The sequence below is a fragment of the Pelodiscus sinensis genome, chromosome 16, assembly GCF_049634645.1.
Source record: "Pelodiscus sinensis isolate JC-2024 chromosome 16, ASM4963464v1, whole genome shotgun sequence".
NCBI lineage: Eukaryota > Metazoa > Chordata > Testudines > Trionychidae > Pelodiscus > Pelodiscus sinensis.
The window spans coordinates 18,816,689-18,837,860 of record NC_134726.1 but is presented as its reverse complement, the minus strand read 5'-3'; the positions used below and the strand labels follow the sequence as shown (position 1 = coordinate 18,837,860).

General features: G+C 45.6%; 1 long non-coding RNA gene across 1 annotated transcript in view; it reads right to left on the bottom strand.

Annotated features, from left to right (window-relative positions):
• LOC142818543 (uncharacterized) overlaps nucleotides 1-14,977 on the bottom strand; it is a 30,326-nt gene extending 15,349 nt beyond the window's left edge. Inside the window, exon 1 of the long non-coding RNA XR_012896049.1 lies at nucleotides 14,728-14,977. This is a non-coding gene — a long non-coding RNA (uncharacterized LOC142818543). The remainder of the gene's footprint in view (nucleotides 1-14,727) is intronic.
• Between the last annotated feature and the right edge of the window lie 6,195 nt (nucleotides 14,978-21,172).

The following is a 21,172-nucleotide window of genomic DNA, read 5'->3' as shown; positions in this document are numbered from 1 at the left end:
TTCATAGGAATGACAGGGTGAGGATGTTTTGTTCAAATTAGCAGGTACAAGGTGTAGGGTTGGTAACTAACCATGTCCAGAGTGTTATATGTAACTTCTTTGTATCAGTGTATTAGAGAAGAAATCATAGTAGCAGCACCTTTGGCCAGCCATGGTGTCAGCATCCCAGTGCACTGACTGATTTAGTTGGGGTCGGTCCTGCATGGAGCAGGGGGTTGGACTAGATGACTTCCTGAGATCTCTTCCAACCCTAAACTTCCATGATCCTATGGCTGGTGCACTTACATGGGCATACATGAGTTAATGTACCTATAGCTCCTATGGAGCACTAGTACCATTCTTTGTCAACAAGAAATGTCACCGAGTGCCTTCACCACTGAACCAAGTCTATAGTCTTTCTTAACAACATTGAGGTTTGCTGAATTAACATGCTGCTCTTCATGGCAGTGGGCAAACTTCCCGCCCCTACCGCCTGAGGCCCTCATGAGAGCCAAGTCCCCCATTGCAGGGGAAGGCCACCTCATCAGCTAGAGGTTCACAGTCCCAGCCTTCTACCCCCAGCACAAGGAGGGAAGCACCAGCATGGATCTAGCCTTCTGCAGTACACAGGCAGAGCAGGTGGTGCACAGTGGGAAGCCCTCCAGCCCTGGAGGGTGGGTGGCCCATAGTGGAATGCTCCCACTCAAGCCAGGAAGGCAGGCAGCCCACAGTGAGAAGCTCCCCTGCCCTTGAACATGAGCAGCACCAAGCCTCATCTCCCCAACTCCATCAGGAGGTATAGGGGGGGAAGTCAGGAAATGCATGGCCCCAGCTTCAACAGGAGCATAAGGAGGAGGGAGGGAAGATCCACATGGCCCCAGCTTACCTGAGAGTCTGGAATGGGTGGGAACCCGGCCTGGAGGGAACATGATGGGAATTCCACCTGACCCCACAGCACAGCAGGTAACCAGCCCAAAGGAAGCCGGCAGCACAGCCCCAGCCTTGAAGCCCAGACAGCCTTGGGAGACAGGGGGAGATGTGCTGAAGTAGGGCAGGCGTTGGAGGCAGAGTGTGTGTTGGGCTGGGCTGGCAGTTTGGGAAGGCATTGCCTTCCCCTGCTCTTATACTCACAGCCCATGCTGCTCTCTGTACTACTACAGCTGACATTGGCTCTCCAAGAACGATACCGCTGCAGCAGCAACAACTTTCCTCAGCACTTAACAACAGGCTGTTGTAAGGAAACCACCAACTAGATTAATCCCAGGTTTCTGGACACTCTCAGGAGATTTCGTATTGACAGACAAAGTCAAAAAGCAAAATGACCCAGGCCTAGATTATCGCCTCCCAGAGGGAAAAATGCAAGGAATGTTGCAGGAAGGACATTTTTCTGTAGAGGATATAATGCCCATGGAATATGCACCATGGCCTGTTGGTAAACACAGGAGCTCCTGGGGGCTCTTGGGCAATCCAAGCAGAATCTGGCAGCTCCTTGCTGTCTCTTGCCTCTAGCATCTTTTTACTGAAGTACTCTGGTAACACTGGGATATTTAACCCCCCTGTAGAAGATTGCTTTGACATTTCTGAGCCATTTCTATCCATCTTGTTAGTGGAATTTGGGGCCTGAACTAAGATCTTTTTTATGAACCTGTGATGGGACACTAGAGCTACGTCTACACTGGCATGATTTTCCGAAAATGCTTTTAACGGAAAAGTTTTCCGTTAAAGGCATTTTCGGAAAAGCACGTCTAGATTGGCCGGATGCTTTTCCGCAAAAACACTTTTTGCAGAAAAGAATCCGTGGCCAATCTAGACGCAGTTTTCCGCAAAAAAGCCCCGATCGCCATTTTCGCGATCGGGGCTTCTTTGCGGAAAACAGTACTGTGCTGTCTACACTGGCCCTTTTGCACAAAAGTCTTTTGGAAAAAGACTTTTGCCCGAACAGGAGCAGCATAGTATTTCCGGAAAAACACTGACAATCTTACATGAGATCATCGGTGCTTTTGCGGAAATTCAAGCGGCCAGTGTAGACAGCTGGCAAGTTTTTCCACAAAAGCACATGATTTTGCAGAAAAACTTACCAGTCTAGACACAGCCTAGGGGTGTATCTAGACTACAGGGTTTTGTCGACAAACTGGACTTTTGTCGACAAAACTATATCTGCGTCTACACTACCACCGAGTTTTGTCGATAGTAAGTCAACAGAACGCGGCAGTTTTGTTGACAGCAGTAAACCTCATTCTACAAGGAATAATGCCTTTTTTTGACAGAGTTGTCGAAAAAAGGTGCTATTGCATCCACACTGTGCTTTTTCAAAAGAGAGCGTCTAGACTCTGTCGAAAAAGCGGTTTGCTTTGTTGACAGAACTGGCTGTAGTCTAGGCGCTCTTTGTTGACAGAGGCTTTGTCGACAGTGTCTGTCGACAAAGCCTCTGTCGATAAAAGCCTGTAGTCTAGACGTACCCTAGGGGTATGTCTACACTGCAACGCTATTTTGGGATACTAGAGTATACTGAAATAGCTATCCCCACACCTTCACAGCAAGCCCATTATTTCGGGCTTGCTATTCCAACATCCCTGTAAACCTCATTCTCGAGGAGCAAGGGACATTTTGGAATAGCGCTTCATTTTGAAATTTGACACTGTGTAAACAGCACCAAATGAAGAAATAATCTGTTTTGAAATATGATTCTGGGATGCATTAACAGGAGTGTTGTGAGCAAGACACAAGAAGTCATTCTTCCGCTCAACTCTGAAATGATTAGGCCTCAACTGGAGTATTGCGTCCAGTTCTGGGCACTACATTTCAAGAAAGATGTGGAGAAATTGGAGAAGATCCAGAGAAGAGCAACAAGAATGATTAAAGTTCTAGAAAACATGACCTATGAGGAAAGGCAGAAAGAATTGGGCTTGTTTAGTCTGGAAAGGAGAAGACTAAGGGTATGTCTAAACTGGCGGGTTCTTCTGGGATACGAGAAGTATCCCAGAAAAACTCCGCCGCATCCAGGGAACGCATTTGCTCTTCCACTTTTTTTTGCGGAAGAGCAAACACGATCTTTCGAGAAACCCTGTATACCTCGTTCTATGAGGAATAAGGGCTTTGCCAAAAGAGGATGTTTTTCTGCCATTTTGCCCCATCTAGACGGGCCAAATGGTGGAAAAGCCTCTTCCAGAAAAGCAATTGGAAAAAGCTACGCAAATTGTGCAGCGTAATTTGCATAGCTTTTTCTGATAAAAGAGTGTAGTCTAGACCTAGCCTAAGAGGGGACATGGTAGTGGTTTTCAAGTTCTCCTTGGCCTCTGAGATTAGGACAAGAAGCAAATGGCAATTACAACAAGGGAGGTTTAGGTTGGACATTAGGAAAAACTTCCTAACTGTCACAGTGGTCAAACACTGGAATAAGTTGCCTAGGAAAGGTTGTGGAATCTCCATCTCTGGAGATATTTAAGAGCAGGTTAGACAGACATCTTTCAGGGATGGTCTAGATGATGGTTGGTCCTGCCATGTGGGCAGGGGACTGGACTCAATAACCTCTCAAGGTCCCTTCCAGTTCTAGTGTTCTATGAGTTTATAAAATAGCATTGAAATAAGATATGTAATTCGTGTAGCTCAAATCACCATGTTTGGGATCAGGAAGGAATTTTCACCCAGTTCAGAATTTTTTCCCCACCTTCCACTGCAGCATGGGATATGGGTCATTTGCAGGTTTAAACTAATGTAAATGAGGGATTCTCTAAGATGAAGTCTTTTAATCCACAAAACGATATTTAAATCATAACGTGAGGACTTCAGTAACTCAGCCAGAAGCTAGGCAGTTTACTGTGGCTTGCAAATTGTAGGAAGTCAGACTAGATGATCATGATGGTTCCTTCTGACCATAAAGTCTATGAGACTGAGCTAAAAAACACCAACGTATTCAGTAACCCCTCACCTCTGGAGTTTTAAATGAGAAAAAAATCCTATATTATAGTAGCATTGTAGTACTGTTAGGGGAAAACTAATCTCAGAACCTCTAAATTCTAGGCTATCAACTTGCAAACCATATTTTACAGATGGATGCTTTTAAAGGATAATAAAACCACCAGAGTATGATAGCCACGGTTGAGCTCTTTGTAGGAAACCTTTGATACACAACCAGGGAAATCAAGTCTAGAAGCAGGAAAGACCTAAACAAATCCCCCTTAAACCCCAAGAGTCAGGCTTCATGCCTGTGTGTTTATTTGGTTTTAAAAGAAATTAAACTTTTCCACCTTCCTTAGAACTTGAACTGTGGACCAAATGAAGTTTTAAAACTTCTCTCTTTTCAAGACTCTACAATAGGAATCATGTCATATTAGGCATACAAGAAAATCAGCATTCGACAGACATGATTACCAATATTTGCAATCCTTGTGGTTTTTCTTCTTCCCCTTGGTAGTGAGAACTTTCCAGCCCTCTCATGATCTAAAGGACATCATGTCCTGTAGCTTGTCAGCTGAAAAGTTCAGCAATTTACTACAAGAAATACCTTCACATTCAGTATCATTCCATCCCCTTCAAGCCCTCTGTGAGACATATAACATGAATAAACATGAACAATTAGTGGGGAATTGTAAAAATTGAGAGTGGTTCAAGTCACAAAATTCAGGTATTGAATCAAAATTGTCCAAAGGTCAAAATGTTCAGATGTGGAGCTTGAGGCTCATCTCTGATTTCAAACACAGTAAAATCAGAAACTAGGTATTTTTGGCAACTAGGGATGGAACAGAGTTCTTCTCCCTCTCCCTTCAGTCATCACTTCTAATCCACCTATTTTCATTTTGGGATCTCACCTAAAGCCTACTGAATCAGTGGGAAAACAACTGCAAAACCACCAAAATTTGTCAGTTTTGCATAAAATGTAGATAATTATTCTTCCTAGTATAGACTGAATCTTGAGGGGAAATGAGGTTCAAAGAAAATGAATCTGGTTCATTTCTATAATTGGACTATCAAATACAACAATGCAGACAAATGCACAATAATTAGTAATCAGAGCTAAGACTCAAGCTAGTGGATATTTGCTAAATAAAACAAGGCAGCATTCAGCACTCCGAAGAAGAGAAGGTTTGGCAATTGCTACAGGTTGAAAACTCCCATTGACTGCAGAGATTCCTAATAAGTAAAAGTTAACTACCTCATGTCTGTCTAAACATCTATGCAAAGTGAGTTATTTTAGGTGTACATAAACATTTTAACACACTCTCCCCCCTTTTTTTCTAACACAGCAGACACTCCAAAGTGAAAAAAGAGGGCTTGGTTCTGTTGTGTGGATATTTGCACCAGTGCAAAGTGGTTGTAATACATGATCTCTTCAAAATCGCAACAGTTTATGTCCAAACTGTGCTGCTGAAAATATCCACACAAGCTGTAAAAAAAACAACGAGTTTCCAACTCTCTCAGGTGGGCTCCTGCTATATCTAAGGGTACGTCTAAACTACATGGCTCCGTCGACGGAGCCATGTAGATTTGTTGTTTTGGCAAAGTCAAATGAAGCCGCGATTTAAATGATCGCGGCTTCATTTAAATTTACATGGCTGCCGCGCTGAGCCGACAAACAGCTGATCAGCTGTTTGTCCGCTCAGCGCGCTAGTCTGGATGCTCCCCTGCCGACATCAAAGCCCTTTGTTGGCAGCCCCGGTAAACCTCATCCCACAAGGAATAACGGGGCTGCCGACAAAGGGCTTTGATGTCGGCAGGGAGCATCCAGACTTGCGCGCTGAGCGGACAAACAGCTGATCAGCTGTTTGTCGGCTCAGCGCGGCAGCCATGTAAATTTAAATGAAGCTGCGATCATTTAAATCGCAGCTTCATTTGACTTTGCTTATGTGTCTAATCTACATGCCTCTGCCATCAGAGGCATGTAGTCTAGACACAGCCTAACTGAGGTACGCTGACCAGTCAGAGTGGGCAACTGCCATTGTGTATGCTGCTGTGCCGATTTTATCAAAGAGGACATCCATCTCCATCAAAATAAATATTGGAGAGCGGGGATGGGGTCACCCATATACAAAATGATTTTTCCAAATAAAAAGTGGGAAAACACATTATCTTTGGTGTGTGCTGGAGATTTTACTGAATGTTGTCTGTGAGGAACAGATGGGGAAGATAAAACAGAGCTCCATAATGCTGATCAGAGAAGAGAACTTCACGCTTTGTTTTTAGTGCATTTGATCTGAAAGTGTAGATTTGACATCTGAAGGTTTTAATTCCAAGGGCATTCCAAGAAAAGAAGCAGCCAAATTTGGCTGTTTTACATTGGAGTGAAAGCAGATTAAGTCCACTGAAAACAATGAATTTATTCTGGATTTACACTGGTTAAACCAAGAGCAGAATCTGGCCTCTCAATTTCAGAGAATGTATCCTTACATTTAACATAACTGATTTAGCTCAAGGAGACCTTTTAGGACTCAGACTATTCACTTTCGCTACTTGTTGGCTGGCATGTACACAGTCTTCAACATAATGATGGTGCATGTTAGGTAGTTACATCTGTTATATTCAAAAAGACCCATATATTTCAATGCATTGCACTCATGTGGAAAATAGAGGATTTCCTTACCAGAGTTTAAAAGATCAGTTTGCGATTACAAACTTAATATTGCTTGCTACAGCATTATTTGTTTAAAAACATAGTTAAAATGTACAAGTAAGGTCCTAAGCTAATTTATTGTTCCACATCTCTCAGTCTTCCTAATTAGACATTAAATTGTGAGCACATCTTAGAATACCACTTGAGTGAGCTAAGAGCACAGCAGATTACACAGTAGTTAATCAGATTACACAGTAGTTAAAACAACTGCAAAACCACCAAAATTTGTCAGTTTTGCATAAAATGTAGATAATTATTCTTCCTAGTATAGACTGAATCTTGAGGGGAAATGAGGTTCAAAGAAAATGAATCTGGTTCATTTCTATAATTGGACTATCAAATACAACAATGCAGACAAATGCACAATAATTAGTAATCAGAGCTAAGACTCAAGCTAGTGGATATTTGCTAAATAAAACAAGGCAGCATTCAGCACTCCGAAGAAGAGAAGGTTTGGCAATTGCTACAGGTTGACCTTCTTTAATCCAGCACTCTCTGGTCCAGCAACATCTGTGGTCTGGAATGATTTTACAAACTAGATGTCCAATTATCAAGGGTGTGGCTAAGTTTCCCTTGGTCCCATGAAGTTTGTTTACAGCCACCAGTCATGACTTTCAGTTCTGTGCTGTTATTTAGCTTTTATTTACCCCTAAATGTCTTCTAACATCTCAGTAGGCAGTGAACCATTGCTAATGCTGCTAGACAATATTGACCTTCCCTGATTTGGCAAATTCTCTGTTTCAGCAATGGTCAGGTCCCAAGGGTGCCAGACTAGAGAGATTCAACCTATATAGGAAAGTAATTGAAACCAAGAGCACATAAACAAGTTCCTATGGTAGTCTATACTGGCAGAGGTGATTCTGTTAGCATATGTAGACCTTCAGCTAATTTCATTGTGTACAAGTCCACTGTAGTCAGTACACCCATTATCTTGGCTCAAATCTGCAGCACATGAACGGCTGTAATTGCCTCAGAGGTCATAGCATGGGACTAACTAAATACAAAGTAAGAGGTGGGAGGAGAACCCCCACTTTCCAGTAATTTTTTGAAGGCAAACACTGACACTTGAGAAAGAAAAGTACAACTCTGTGCTGAAAGGCTGCTCTAGAATTTAGGTTAGAGTTAAAGCAAACTGATGCATCCAGTGCAGAATTCCAGCAAGAAGAAACCGGCAGATTGGGGTGCTCAGTTGCAACTTCTCCCACCCAGGCTCCTGGGGGTCTTCTGCAGGCTGCCTTGCTAAGGAGCAGGCAGCCAGGCAGATAAAGGGCTGGCTGTGGGTGTGCACCTTGTGATGGATAGGAAGAGTTCTGGCCTTTTCTGAACATCCCAGCATTTAGTAACCAAAGTGTTAAACTCAGGTAGCTAGGAAGTGTTGGCAGGGAGCCAGGAGAGCCAATGGGGGAAGGTATTCAGATCTGAAATAAAAGAAACCCTGTTTGTTTTCTCTTCTTTGCGTTTTAAACAGAGATCTGGAGAAATAAGGTGAATTGAACCAGGCAGGACTACCATGAATACTGGACATGGAAATGAACTGGAACTTGAAGCATGGACTGTGAGTTGATAGGGAATGGCTATTTAGATGGAATCAGGTTATTTTCTTTGTTTTGTTGTTTGGCTAAACTTCTCTGTGCTAAGTCCATGTCTCTCCCAATACACTGCACTTTAAGCTGTATCCCAGGAATGGAATTTTCTCTGTGTTTTTAAATTGTTCTTTTCTCAGTTGCTTTAAAACACCTAGCAACTAAGTATGCTTTATCAAGCATATCTTTTTGTTTTGTTAATAAAAATCACCTTTTTTTAAGAAGATGATTTTATTTTTGTGTCTTGGAAGGTAATGGGAGACCTGTGCGTGCATGCTTGAGGGTATGTCTACACTACAAAGTTAATTCGAACTAACAGACGTTAGTTTGAACTAACTTTCATAGTGTCTATACATGCAAACCGCTAGTTTGAATTTAATTTGAAATAGCGAAGCGCTTCATTCAAACTAGGTAAACCTCATTCTATGAGGAGTAATGCCTAGTTCGAATTAAGAAGTTCAAATTAAGGGCTGTGTAGCCACTTAATTCGAACTAGCTGGAGGCTAGCCCTTCCCAGGTTGCCCTGGTGGCCACTCTGGGCCAAACCAGGGAAACTCTTCTGCTCCCCCTCCCAGCCCCGGAGCCCTTAAAGGGCCATGGTTTGGCTAAAGTGCTTGTGCCAGTTGCAAGCCTGCCAGCACCCAGCCAGCAGACCCTCCACCTGGCACAAGATGAGCCAGCCACCCAGCTCTCCACCTCTTCCCAGGACCAGGCTGGTGGCTCACAGGACCCTGCCCAGGGCTGCAAGAGGCGGGCGCCCGCCTGGTCTACTGCAGAGATCGTGGACCTCATTGAAGTTTGGGGGGAGGCCTCCAATGTCCACAATCTTCGCACTAGCGACCAGAACGTGGCCGTCTACAGCCGCATGGCTGCCAGCCTAGCCACCAGAGGCCACACGCAGACCCAGGACCAGGTCTGCTGTAAAATAAAGGACCTGCGGCAGGGCTACTCCAGGGCCTCCCAGCCAGGGGCTGACCCAGAGGCCTGCCCTCATTATGAGGCCCTGGACCGCATCCTGGGGGTTCACGCAGTCCATGCTCTCCAGGTGGTGATCGACCCCAGGGCAGAGGGCCCTGTCCCTGACATGGAGGATAAGGAAGAGGAGGAGGCTGAGAGCCAGGAGCCTTCAGGGATTCTGCCCAGGACCCTCGAGGCATCCCACAGAGCACATCGGCTTTGTCATCCAAGGCCGGGGAGGGCTCCACATGTGAGTGCCATCATGCTCCCCTTATGCATATGGGAGGGGGGGAGAGGGAGCCCAGGGACAGTGCACCTGGGCGTCATGCAGGAGCCATGGCCCGTTCCCCACATACCGACCTCGCCTTGCAGAGAGGGGCTGGGTTTCACCCACTGTGTCCCCAGGGAGAACTGACCACTGCTCTTGTTTTACCACAGCCGCAGCACCTGAGACTGCAGGGCACACTACCCCGCCTGCAAGAGCCACCTGCACCTGGGCCAGCAGGCACACCCGCAACCTGGAGGACTATCAGCGGCGGCACCTGCGGCTACTGGAGCACCAGCTCCACACCCAGGACCACTGGGTCCAGGACGACCTGCAGCTGTGGCAGCAGAGCTTGGAGGCGCTGGAGGAGCAGGGCCATGCCCTCCATGGCCACCTCCAGGCCTCGGTGGACAGGTTCCTGCCTCCTCCTGCTCTAGCCCCCGTGGCCACCCAAGCTCTCACTCCTCCTCTCACCCCTGTTCCCCCTCCCACTTCCTCCGCACCCCCCATCCCTCCTGTTCCACCCTCCACACTCACTCCCCCCCAACGCCCCTGCACTCGCAGTGCTGCGAGATGGGAGAGCCATCAGGACCCCCAACCCTGAGCTTTCCCTTCCCTTCCTCTCCCTTCCAGCTCCCTCCTCCCAGGTTTCCCTCTCCCCTCCCCCAACCCCAGTTATGTAAAATAGAGAGGTTTTTTTTGGCAAAACAGGTATTTTTATTTTACATTAGGAAGGGGGGGTAGGAAGGGGAAGGAAGTGAGGGTGCAAGAAGGCCCCAGTGGGGCATGCAGGGAGAGTTCAGTCCTCCTCCACCAGGAAACTCTCACACAGGACTTCCCGGATCTGGACGGCCCCCTGCTGGGCCTCCTGGATGGCGTCGGTGCTGGGCTCCACATATTAGCAAGCCATGTGGTCAGCCTCAGCCATCCAGGCTGGCAGGAAAGCCTCCCCCTTCCGCTCACATAAATTGTGCAGCACACAACATGCTGCCACCACAGGAGGGATATTGTGCTCGGTGAGGTCGAGGCAGGCGAGGAGGCACCTAAACCGTGCTTTCAGTCGGCCGAAGGCCCCCTCGAGCAAATGCGGGCCCTGGTGAGCCTGGCATTGAAGGCCTGCTGGGAGGGGTTGTGGTGTCCCATGTAGGGCTTCATTAGCCAGGGCTGTAGGGGGTAGACCGCATCCCCCACCAGGTACACGGGCATGTCCACGTCCCCAACCCTGATGTGGCAGTCGGGAAGAAGCTCCCGGCGTGCAGCCTCCGGAACACCCTGGCATCATGTGCCTTGCAGAACCAGCCCACATTAATGTCTGTGAACTGGCCCCGGTGGTCAGACACGTCCTGCAGGACTATGGAGAAGTACCCCTTGTGGTTGATATACTGGGAGGCCTGGTGTTCTGGGGCACGGATGAGGATGTGCATCCTGTCAATGCCCCCCCCCCCACAGTTGGGGAAGCTGAGGATGCCAAACCCCTGGATGACCGCGTCTGGGTTGATGAAGCGGACCACCCTGTTGATGGCCTTGACCACCTGCAGATAGACACACCAAACTGCAAATCACTGGGGTGCCCGGGTGGATGGGAATGTTTGTTCCCTGGCACTGCCCCGCGCCCCACTCCCAGAAGCAACCCCTGCGGGCGGCATGTAGTACAGCCGGAACAGACCGAACCGTCCCGTGTGGGGCACTTTCACCTCTTCCCCCCACCCCCGTTTTCCCTGGGGCGGCCCATCCCCTCCTTGCAACACTCCTCCCCCCAGCCCAGTAGCCAGTGAGTGCCGTACCTCCATGAGCACTGCTCCGATGATGGATTTCCCCACGCCGAACTGGTTCCCAATGGATCAGTAGCTGTCTGGCGTGGAGAGCTTCCACAGGGCAATGGCCACACACTTCTGGAGGGGGATGGTGGGCCTCATGCAAGTGTCGCTGCAGAGCAGGGGCAAACCACTCGCAGAGCTCCAGGAAGGTGTCCTTCTTCATCCTCAAGTTCTGGGTCCACTGTTGGTCTCCCCAGCACTCCAGGACGATGCAGTCCCATCAGTCGCTGCTAGTGTCCAGATGCCAGATGCGGCGGGGCACACTGGCATCCGGGCGCTGCTGCGGCTCCTCCACGACCCCCAGGGAGGCCAGGGGGAGAGGCAGGGGGCTGACGTGCACCAGATGGTGCCAGGCAGCCTCCAGCCATTGCTGGCAGGCTTGCAGCAGCAAGCCCAAAAACTGGAGCAAAATGCCCAGAGCGAGCTCTGGCTCCATGGTGCCAACTGCTGCGACGTCCCCAATGGGAACCACTGACACAGGCAGGTGGAGAGGAAAACGCTTTGCTGTCCCTCGACGAGGTAGGCAAGCAAGTGGAAAAGCTGAGAACTGGCTGTCCAGGGGGGTCCCTTTAAGCACGAGCCTCAGATAGCCTCAGACAGCAGCCACACAAAACAACTACTGACCTGATGCCCTGCTGGAACTGGTTTCAGCTGCCCTTAAATGTGACCCAGCATGAGTCCAGTGTGGACACGCTATTTCGAATCAGCAAAATGCTAATTCTAATAGTTTTTGGGTCTAGATGCATTATTTCGAATTAGCTTATTTCAAAGTAACTAATTCGAAGTAAGTTAGTTCGAATTAGCACTGCAGTGTTGACATACCCTAAGACTGAGATGTCAGCTAGCCAAGATTACAGTTTGTTTTATTTTATTTTTTTTAATTGAAGTTCTCTTGTGTTAGAAGAACTTGGGGTACCCCTCTGAAAGAAGTTCCAAGTGCTTCTTCCTGAGTTCAAGAAAAAGTTTTTCTCTTGATGGTTGCAGCTACCTCCCTAGGCCAGGGAATCTGTGATCTTGGGAAGCTTTTAAACAGAAGCCTATAGAGGCAGGGTATTTTTAAGGTCTCTTAGGGGCCCTCACCTTCTGCACTCAGAGTGCTAGAATGGGGAACAGTTTTGACACACCCTCCCTGGTCTAGGGAAGCCCCAGATCTTAGACCCCCCCCCCCATGCCCTTTAGGGAAGGGGGAGATGCAGATGTGTGTACCCAGAACTCTGCTGCTCTTCCTCTTATCATATCAGGGAACAAGGGGGAAATGTGCAGCATGCGTGCCTTCCCCTTTCTCCCAGCTGCCCAGGGAAAGAGGCAGAAGAGACTTCATACAAGCTGTGCACTTCCCTTGCTCCCTTATAAAGGGAAGAGGAAGAGCAGTAGTGACCCAGTATATGCAGCTGCAGCTTCCAGTCTCCCAAAATGGCACCCTTGCCCTCTCCACATTCATCCCTACATCCTGGTACGTCTAGACTACATGGCTCAGTGGATGAAGCCATGTAGTCTAGACGTACCCCCTGTGTCTTGATGCCTCCCCAGCCCCCTGCCCTCATTCATGCACCTCCCACATCCCCCCTTCCCTGAGCCCCTCCATCCGTAGTCTCCTGCCCTGACTCATGAACCTCCCCCAATCTTCCTGCCCTGAGCCCTCCATATCCTCACCTTCCTTGCTTGATTCCTCTTCCCCCGCCTCCCCCCTCCCCCTTATTTCAGTTTATAATGGACGAAGAGCATTTAACAAACCTGGCAGTTGTTTCAATTGAGCACAAGCTTGCATAATCCACCCGCTTTACAGAAGTTTTGGACACATGGGCTGGCATGAAAGCAAGATGCGTGAGCCGTACAAGTATTCTAATGCTGCTATTTACCGTATAATGTATGTCTCAACAAATTTCCATGTTCCATGAATAATTAGATTATTTTATGTGATATTAAACAATTGATTGCTCTCAAAATTTAAATTATGCAACATTTGATTTTGTTATACTGGGGGAAGTGTCGATTTTTTACTTGCATAGCATCACTTTTTTTTTCTTCTTTAAATGAAAGCTGAGGCACAATTAAAACTATGCAAACTTATTTAATAGCTCTTTAATTCACTGAGAAGAAGGGGTAAAATAATTAATCTTAGAGGTGAACCATGAGAGGAGAAGGGGCCCAAAAGTCATCTCTGTCATGCCCCTTCCCCCAAATTGCTAGTTGTGCCCCTGCTTGCATGCACTAGTGAAGAGCTGGGCAAAATCTGACCCTGAGGGCCAGATCTGACCCACAAAGCCACGGAATCTGGCCCCCCAAAGACACAGTGGGGAGCCCTGGGCAGGCTCCCTGTCTGCCTCACCCCACTCAGAAAAGGTACTCAGAGTGCTGTGGACTCAGAGTACTGGCTCAGGAACTCTCACCAGCCACGAGGAAAGTAGAGCCATAGTTCTACCAATTCCAGGGAGGAAATGAGCAGTAAATTGTCTTGCTTATTCCTGTGCACTCAGTCCAAAGGGCATGTTGGGGTGTAATGGAGTGGGGGGTTCTTATTTCCTCTTATTTCATGGCACATAGCAAGGAGTCATAATCCGGCTTTTAAAGCAACCAAGAAAGTAGGAGAACACTGGGAAGGGGGACATCATAAACTGAATGAGACGAGGGATTAACAGGGAAACGGGGCAGAATTATTTAATGCAAAAGTCAGTAATTTATTATTGCAACTCATTGAAGCAAGCGTATAAATTCATTTAAGAAAAAACAAGACTTGATTCTGAAGACCGAGAAGTGAAGGAAGAGGTGGAGAAGATGCAGATCAAATGGAAACAAGAAAAACAAAAGATGACAAACATGTAGAGTAGGGGTGAACAGCCTTTCCTTTTACCTCATTTTCTCTAGTTTATACTGTGCCTCACTCCCATTGTTATATTTATGAGGGAAGAAGAATTTCATGTTCTGTGTCTAACTGCAATGCGGATAGAGCTGAGGTTCACTATGCAATTTCAAATCTGACTTGGGTTCCGACGTGTATTTTCCTCTCCACTATTATTTTTTAGATATATATATATAATTTATCCAGGATGATTCGGTTTTGTAATCCTTCTTGCTGTCTACTATTTCTTTGTTAAAGGTTGGTTTGAGATGATGAACTGAATGTTTGACATTTACATTTTATGGGAAGAATGTAGATTGCATCTCTTTCTTATCTGTTCCTAAGAAATTTCCTTCAATCTTCCACAACACATTTTTGGGGACAGTCGTTGCATCCCCATCAATTTTCCTCAATTCATTACACACTCCCTTGAATGCTGTCTTTTCAAAATCTAATATTTTGTGCTGCTTCTTTTTGTACATATTGTAGCCTCATGAATATTTCAATTCCAATAGTATTATGATCACTCAACTTTATAAGCTCCCAAGCTTCTATTTTATTTATCATCTGGTACCTGCTTCATTTCTTGGGATTAAATCCAAACTATCCTGAGATTTTGGGTTTTTTTTTTTTTTTTGTTATTTATATAAATTGTGAAAGAAAAATAATCTTACACTCACACTGGCAGACACATGTATCCTTCCTCAGGTATTAAACAGTCTCCATTCCCTTCAAACTCTAGGTAATTGAAATCCACTGTGATTAGTGTTCTATGCTTTTAATAGGTCTCCACAAGTACATAATTATTCCCAGATTTACACACATCTTCTCATGGATAACGTGTCTAAGATCTTCCTCTTAAACATTTCCAGCCTGTATTTTAGCCCAGATTCGAGAGCAGTTCTCACACATTCCCCACCATTTTCTTTACACGTGGAATGATCCTGTCTCCACTCTATTCCAACATCAACAACGTTGCCACGGAACCTACCGACTTGTCATGTTATTAAGATTCTATGAACTCTCACTGAGGTCACATTTCTTGTTGCATATCCAGAGGCAAGTGGGGAGATCACAAGCTCATCTGTACCACACTAGCGAGTGGCAGGATGAGTGTACAGAGAGCAAAAATTGGTCTGCTGCCGATTGCAGGGTTTTTCACTGTATGGGTATGTCTACACTACCCCCCTAGTTCGAACTAGGGGGGTAATGTATGCATACCGAACTTGCTAATGAAGCCCGGGATTTGAATTTCCCGGGCTTCATTAGCATAAAGCCGGCGCCGCCATTTTTAAAAGCCGGCTAGTGCGAACCCCGTGCCGCGCGGCTACACGCGGCACGGACTAGATAGTTCGGATTAGGCTTCTAATCCGAACTATCTGTACGCCTCGTGGAACCAGATAGTAAGCATGAAAAATTGGGAAGAGAGATGGGGTAATAGGTGCCTATATAAGACAAAACCCCGAATATCCTGACTGTCCCTATGAAATTGGGATATCTGGTCACCTGGTGCAAAGGTCTGAGGAGTGGTAAAGAATGAGAGGACAGATAATCCCATCATGCTGGCATGACTTTAAAATCAAATCCTTTAACCTTAACTCAGGGCTGGATCGTAGAACCGTATTGCTTCTGGTCAATGCTAACTCACATCAAAGAGTCCCGAGTCAGGGGGTTATTTCTGAGAGTGCAGATGGAACTATGTAGCCCTTATCCAACCTGCAAGCCCAATGACATCACTGGAACTATTCCCAATACTTCACCAGCAAGGCTTATGACAACTCACCCTACAGCTGCAGGTCACATTAAGGGCCCCCTCCACAGCCACAGAGTCACGGTCTGAGATTCAAGCCCTGCACAGCATCTGACTCCATGGCAGATCCCTCAACTGCGGTGAGCTGCATGTGGGTGATGGAAGGTGAAAAGTTGGATGGGCTACCCAGAGTCTCTAGCGATTGAACTGAAGCAGCTTCTTAACCATTTGACAGGCGTGGGGTAAGGATTCCTTTTCTCCCAGGTCCCAGCCCTGTCAAGCTGGCCAGCAGGCTATGGACCTGATCCCTAGTGAAGTACTGAATTCTTTCCGTGAGCACACTGCTGCATAAGCTACTACCGGCCAGGAGCAGAGCTAGGATTTTCAGTTAATACGGTCTGTGGATGTCAAAGGTTTCAAAATTCAACTGCATCAGAGGAAGTCTCTCAATAGCCACTGGCAAGCCCTTGCAGCAGAACTATCCACTTAGTGAAATCCTCCATCCATTTAGCCAGACTCACTAATGGTCCATGCTGCACAGAACTGAATCTCTGCTTAGATCCCTGCGAGTGATCAGATGTAAAAACTGCTCTTGGTGCGTGAGATTGCCTCTTGCAAGAGATGCAGAGAGCTGTGACAAGCTGGCAGAAGATGGGCTAAGCTTGCCTTCAGGGAAATTATTCTTTTCTTGTAAGATTTGGACAAGATCATACAGCTTCTTAGGAGACTAAAATGCCACCCCATCTGCCTGTGTTCTTGACTGATCTTTTGGGCTGAAAGAGCCCTAGTCACTGGTGCTGCAGGAAGCAGGGTGGGTATTTCAGTACCCAGTGCTAGTCTCTCAATCCATTGACTTTTGACCCCACATTGATCTATGAAGCATTGCCTGAGAGGAAAGGAGGACAACTGTTATGAAAGATCCCATGACATTTTGCCAGAACAGGTGTGTGTGTCTGTGTTCAACTGGTTCATATTTTCCCTTTCTGAATGAGAACCCATTATCAGTTGAGTATCTCCACAACTTTCATGCAGCTCCCACACTACCCTGCTGAAAAATTTATTTGCCAAGCTCTCCTTGCTTTGTTGAAATCACTCTGAAAAATCCACAGTTGCAGGGGAGCTTGAAAAAAAGGACTTGCATCTTTAAAACACAAAAGCGAGCCAATAACTTATGTGCCTATCATATGGACACCAGGCCTGTATCTTGCATCCCTCCTCCCACCCATATTCTGTAGTTAAAGTTTTGGTTCTTGTTTATTTTTAGATCACAAGCTTTTGGGGGCGAAGATTTGTTCCACTCTTTGCGTCAGTACAACAAATGTTGGATATTACTCTAATAGAATACAAAACAAACAATCCAGCCACCCACTTGACATTAGCACATTCCACACACCAAAAGTTTCCCCTGTCGTTTCAGAGAAAACACTCTTTTCCCTTCGTTTCCTAGATAAAGATTATTTTTACACAGCTTTACTTCTGTAAAATCGTTTCTGCAAGCCAGCATAGAAGAGGGTACATTTCAATATGGGACAAGTAATCACTACATATGATCTGTAAAGTGCTTTCCAATCCTTCAGGATGAAAGGTGCTTAATTATAAGTTGTTATGAATAATAATGGATAATTAAGCCATGTTGAATTTAAATATAGAAATCTTATTTTGTTCTCATTCTTTTTTTAAAAAATGCCATCCTTTAGGTTATACCAAAATAGTAAATTAAAAATCTGTATTTGAGAGAAAGGAATATTTAACACACTTTCAAAATCTTGTGTGGCCATTTTTCTTCACCGACAATTATCTGTATTTTAAAAGAATCACAGTTCTGAGAGTTCAGTTTTGAGAATTCACCCTTTCCTGAAGCAAGGGTTCAGCACACACGGCTTAGGGCATCGAGGTACATTGTCTCTTCTAAACAGCTAGGAGGTGCACATTTCAGACTGTGAGCTTATTGCAACCACCCACTGCATACTCCAGTGTCCCCTCATTGGTGAACTGTCTATTTCAGCATCTGGTCCATGGCTCCTTATAGCCTAGCCCTAGAGCAATATGCAAAATCTCCACGGGGTTACATGCTGCATTCTCACCTCTGGCATGTCCTAACTACGGCTTGAGAATGGGCCTTCAAAAGAAAGCTTGTAGCAGTCTCCCTCAGACTGCTCTGGGAGAATCTCATTCTTTGATTACAAAATTAACTGATGAAAAACAACACAAATGAAAAATAAAACAAAAAAACAAAGCTTTTTCCTATGTCAGGATTCTGAACTCCAGAACTATGAAAATTAAGAAACTGTTGATTAAAAAAAAAAGTGTTAACTTAGGGTTTCACAGAATTGCTACTGGGTCCATTATTCTATTTTATGGTAATTTTTAGGACGGAAGATTAGTCTAAAAGTGAAACTCAGGCTTATTGCAGAAGAGCCAGTACAAGGATTATGCATTGCTTAATGTCATCAACATTCTCAAAATAGGGTTTAAACTGGAGTGAAAGGGTGCCTAGGTTTTAGGCAGGCCCTCTGCAAAGGGGCTAAGAACATAATACGAACATAAGAATGGCCATACTGGGTCAGACCAAAGGTCCATCTAGCCCAGTAGCCTGCCAACAGTGGCCAGCACCAGGTGCCCCAGAGAGGGTGGACTGAAGACAATGATCAAGCAATTTGTCTCCTGCCATCCTTCTCCAGCCTCTGACAAACAGAGGCCAGGGACACCATTTCTATCCCCTGGCTAATAGCCTTTTATGGACCTAACCTCCATGAAATTATCTAGCTTCTCTTTAAACTCTGTTATAGTCCTAGCCTTCACAGCCTCCTCTGGCAAGGAGTTCCACAGGTTGACTACACACTGTGTGAAGAAGAATTTTCTTTTATTAGTTTTAAACCAGATACTCATTAATTTCATTTGGTGTCCTCTAGTTCTTCTATTATGGGAACTAAAAAACAACTTTTCTTTATCCACCCTCTCCACACCACTCATGATTTTATAGACCTCTATCAAATCTCCCCTCAGTCTTCTCTTTTCTAAACTGAAAAGTCCCAGTCGTTTTAACCTCTCTTCATATGGGACCCATTCCAAACCCCTAATCATTTTAGTTGCTCTTTTCTGAATCCTTTCCAAGGCCAAAATATCTTCTTTGAGGTGAGGAGACCACATCTGTACACAGTATTCAAAATGTGGGTGTACCATAGTTTTATACGGGGCAGTAAGATATTCTGGGTCTTATTTTCTATCCCTTTCTTAATAATTCCTAGCATCCTATTTGCCTTTTTGACCACCACTGCACACTGTGTGTAAGTTTTCAGAGAACTGTCCACGATAACTCCAAGATCTCTTTCCTGATTTGTCGTAGCCAAATTAGCCCCCATCATACTGTACGTATAGTTGGGGTTATTTTTCCCAATGTGCATTACTTTACACTTATCCACATTAAATTTCATTGGCCATTTTGTTGCCCAATCACTCAGTTTGGTGAGATCTTTTTGGAGTCCCTCACAGTCTGCTTCCGTCTTGACTATCCTAAACAGTTTGGTATCATCCGCAAACTTTACCACCTCACTGCTTACCCCTTTTTCCAGATCATTTATGAATAAATTGAAAAGGATTGGTCCCAGGACTGACCCTTGGGGTACACCACTAGTTATCCTTCTCCATTCTGAAAATTTACCATTTATTCCTATCCTTTGTTTCCTGTCTTTTAACCAGTTCTCAATCCAAGAAAGGACCTTCCCTCTTATCCCATGGCAATGTAATTTACACAAGAGCCTTTGGTGAGGGACCTTGTTAAAGGCTTTCTGAAAATCTAAGTGTACTATATCTACTGCATCCCCCTTGTCTGCATGTTTGTTAACCTCTTCAAAGAACTCTAATAGATTAGTAAGACAGGATTTCCCTTTACAGAAACCATGTTGACTTTTGTCCAGCAAATTATGTTCTTCTACATGCCTCACAGTTTTATTCTTTACTATTGTTTCTACTAATTTGCTCAGTATTGAAGTTAGACTTACCGGTCTGTAATTGCCAGGATCACCTCTAGAGCCTTTTTAAAATATTGGTGTCAATTTAATAAAACAACTAGACTGTGGTGAGATATCTGGTGGCTTACTGCCAACTGTAGAAAGACATTGCCCTATAGTGTAATTTTCATACACTACATAGACCAGTAACAAACTCTCAGGTAAACAAACAATTATTCTGTGCACTTACTCCTAGTTCAAATGTCTATACTATGCACAGCATGCTTCCCTGTTAATTGGTAAGGACATTGTTAAGTGACAAAACTGTCCACCCACTTTCCTTAATTAAGAAAAATCCAATTGCCACCCAAAAATGTAAATTATAAGCCCGTAAATATCATCCATCAGTCTTCAGGATTTAGCACCATTGGCATTTATTTTCACAAGCCATCTGTACAGTGAAGGATTCATTAAAAATTACTCGTCAGCTTATGTACCAGTTTGCAGGGAAGTCACTTGCCAGAAAGTATAAGAAGCATTTTACCCAAAAAAAGGACGGCACTTACATGTGGAATAATAATTCTTTCCTTACGTGGGTTGGATGTTGTTTTCCCTTTGGAGCTTTGTTCCCCTTTAATTCCATTTACTTTACATGAAAATCAAATTCACAGTCTAGCTCAGTTTCTCATCTCCTGTGTCTGCTTCAGGAATCCCTGATGTCCAAAGTGCATTTGACCCAGCTTCTCTTCTCCTGCCAATGAAGGTCAGACAGATTTTCAGTGATGGAAGAAGAGGTGCAAAAAGAGGACACAGGCCAGTAGCCAGAGTTTATCTTGAAGTCCTGTGTGCAATTCTTTTTAGACTAGACACTGGGGAAGCAGGGCCATCCACACCATTACTGGTGCGCTATGCAGCATCAGCACCGACACTAATCCTCTTCTGCCTCTTCCCAGAGTGGCTGCTGAGAGGAAAGGGGTTGCCAACTCTCCCGGACTGGATGCCATTTACTGCAATGGTATCCAGTCGAGCAAGGTGGCAGCACTAGAGCAGGGCCAGAAGGGAGGAGCAGGCCAGAGGAGCAAAGGTTGGTTTTGCAGCCAGTCGGAAAGAAGTGACACTTTTAAGAACAAAGTGCCACTTCTGTCCAGTCTCCTGAGCACTGCTTGCCACTGCTTGGTGACCAGGGTTTGGGAGCTAAGTCCTGGAGGGGAGGGGCCATCAAAGGCTGGGGCTGCTGGAGCCCCTGGCACTTAGCCTGAGGGGGATGAAGAGGGAGTGGGGGCTGTTGCTACAGCCCATAGGCAGCATGCAGCTGCACAGGGCACCATGCCCAAATTTCATGGTACCCCACATGGCTGTGTGTTTTGTGTATGGGAAGGGACGGGCCTGATGGAGTTATGAGGACTGCAGTGTTTCCTCACATTC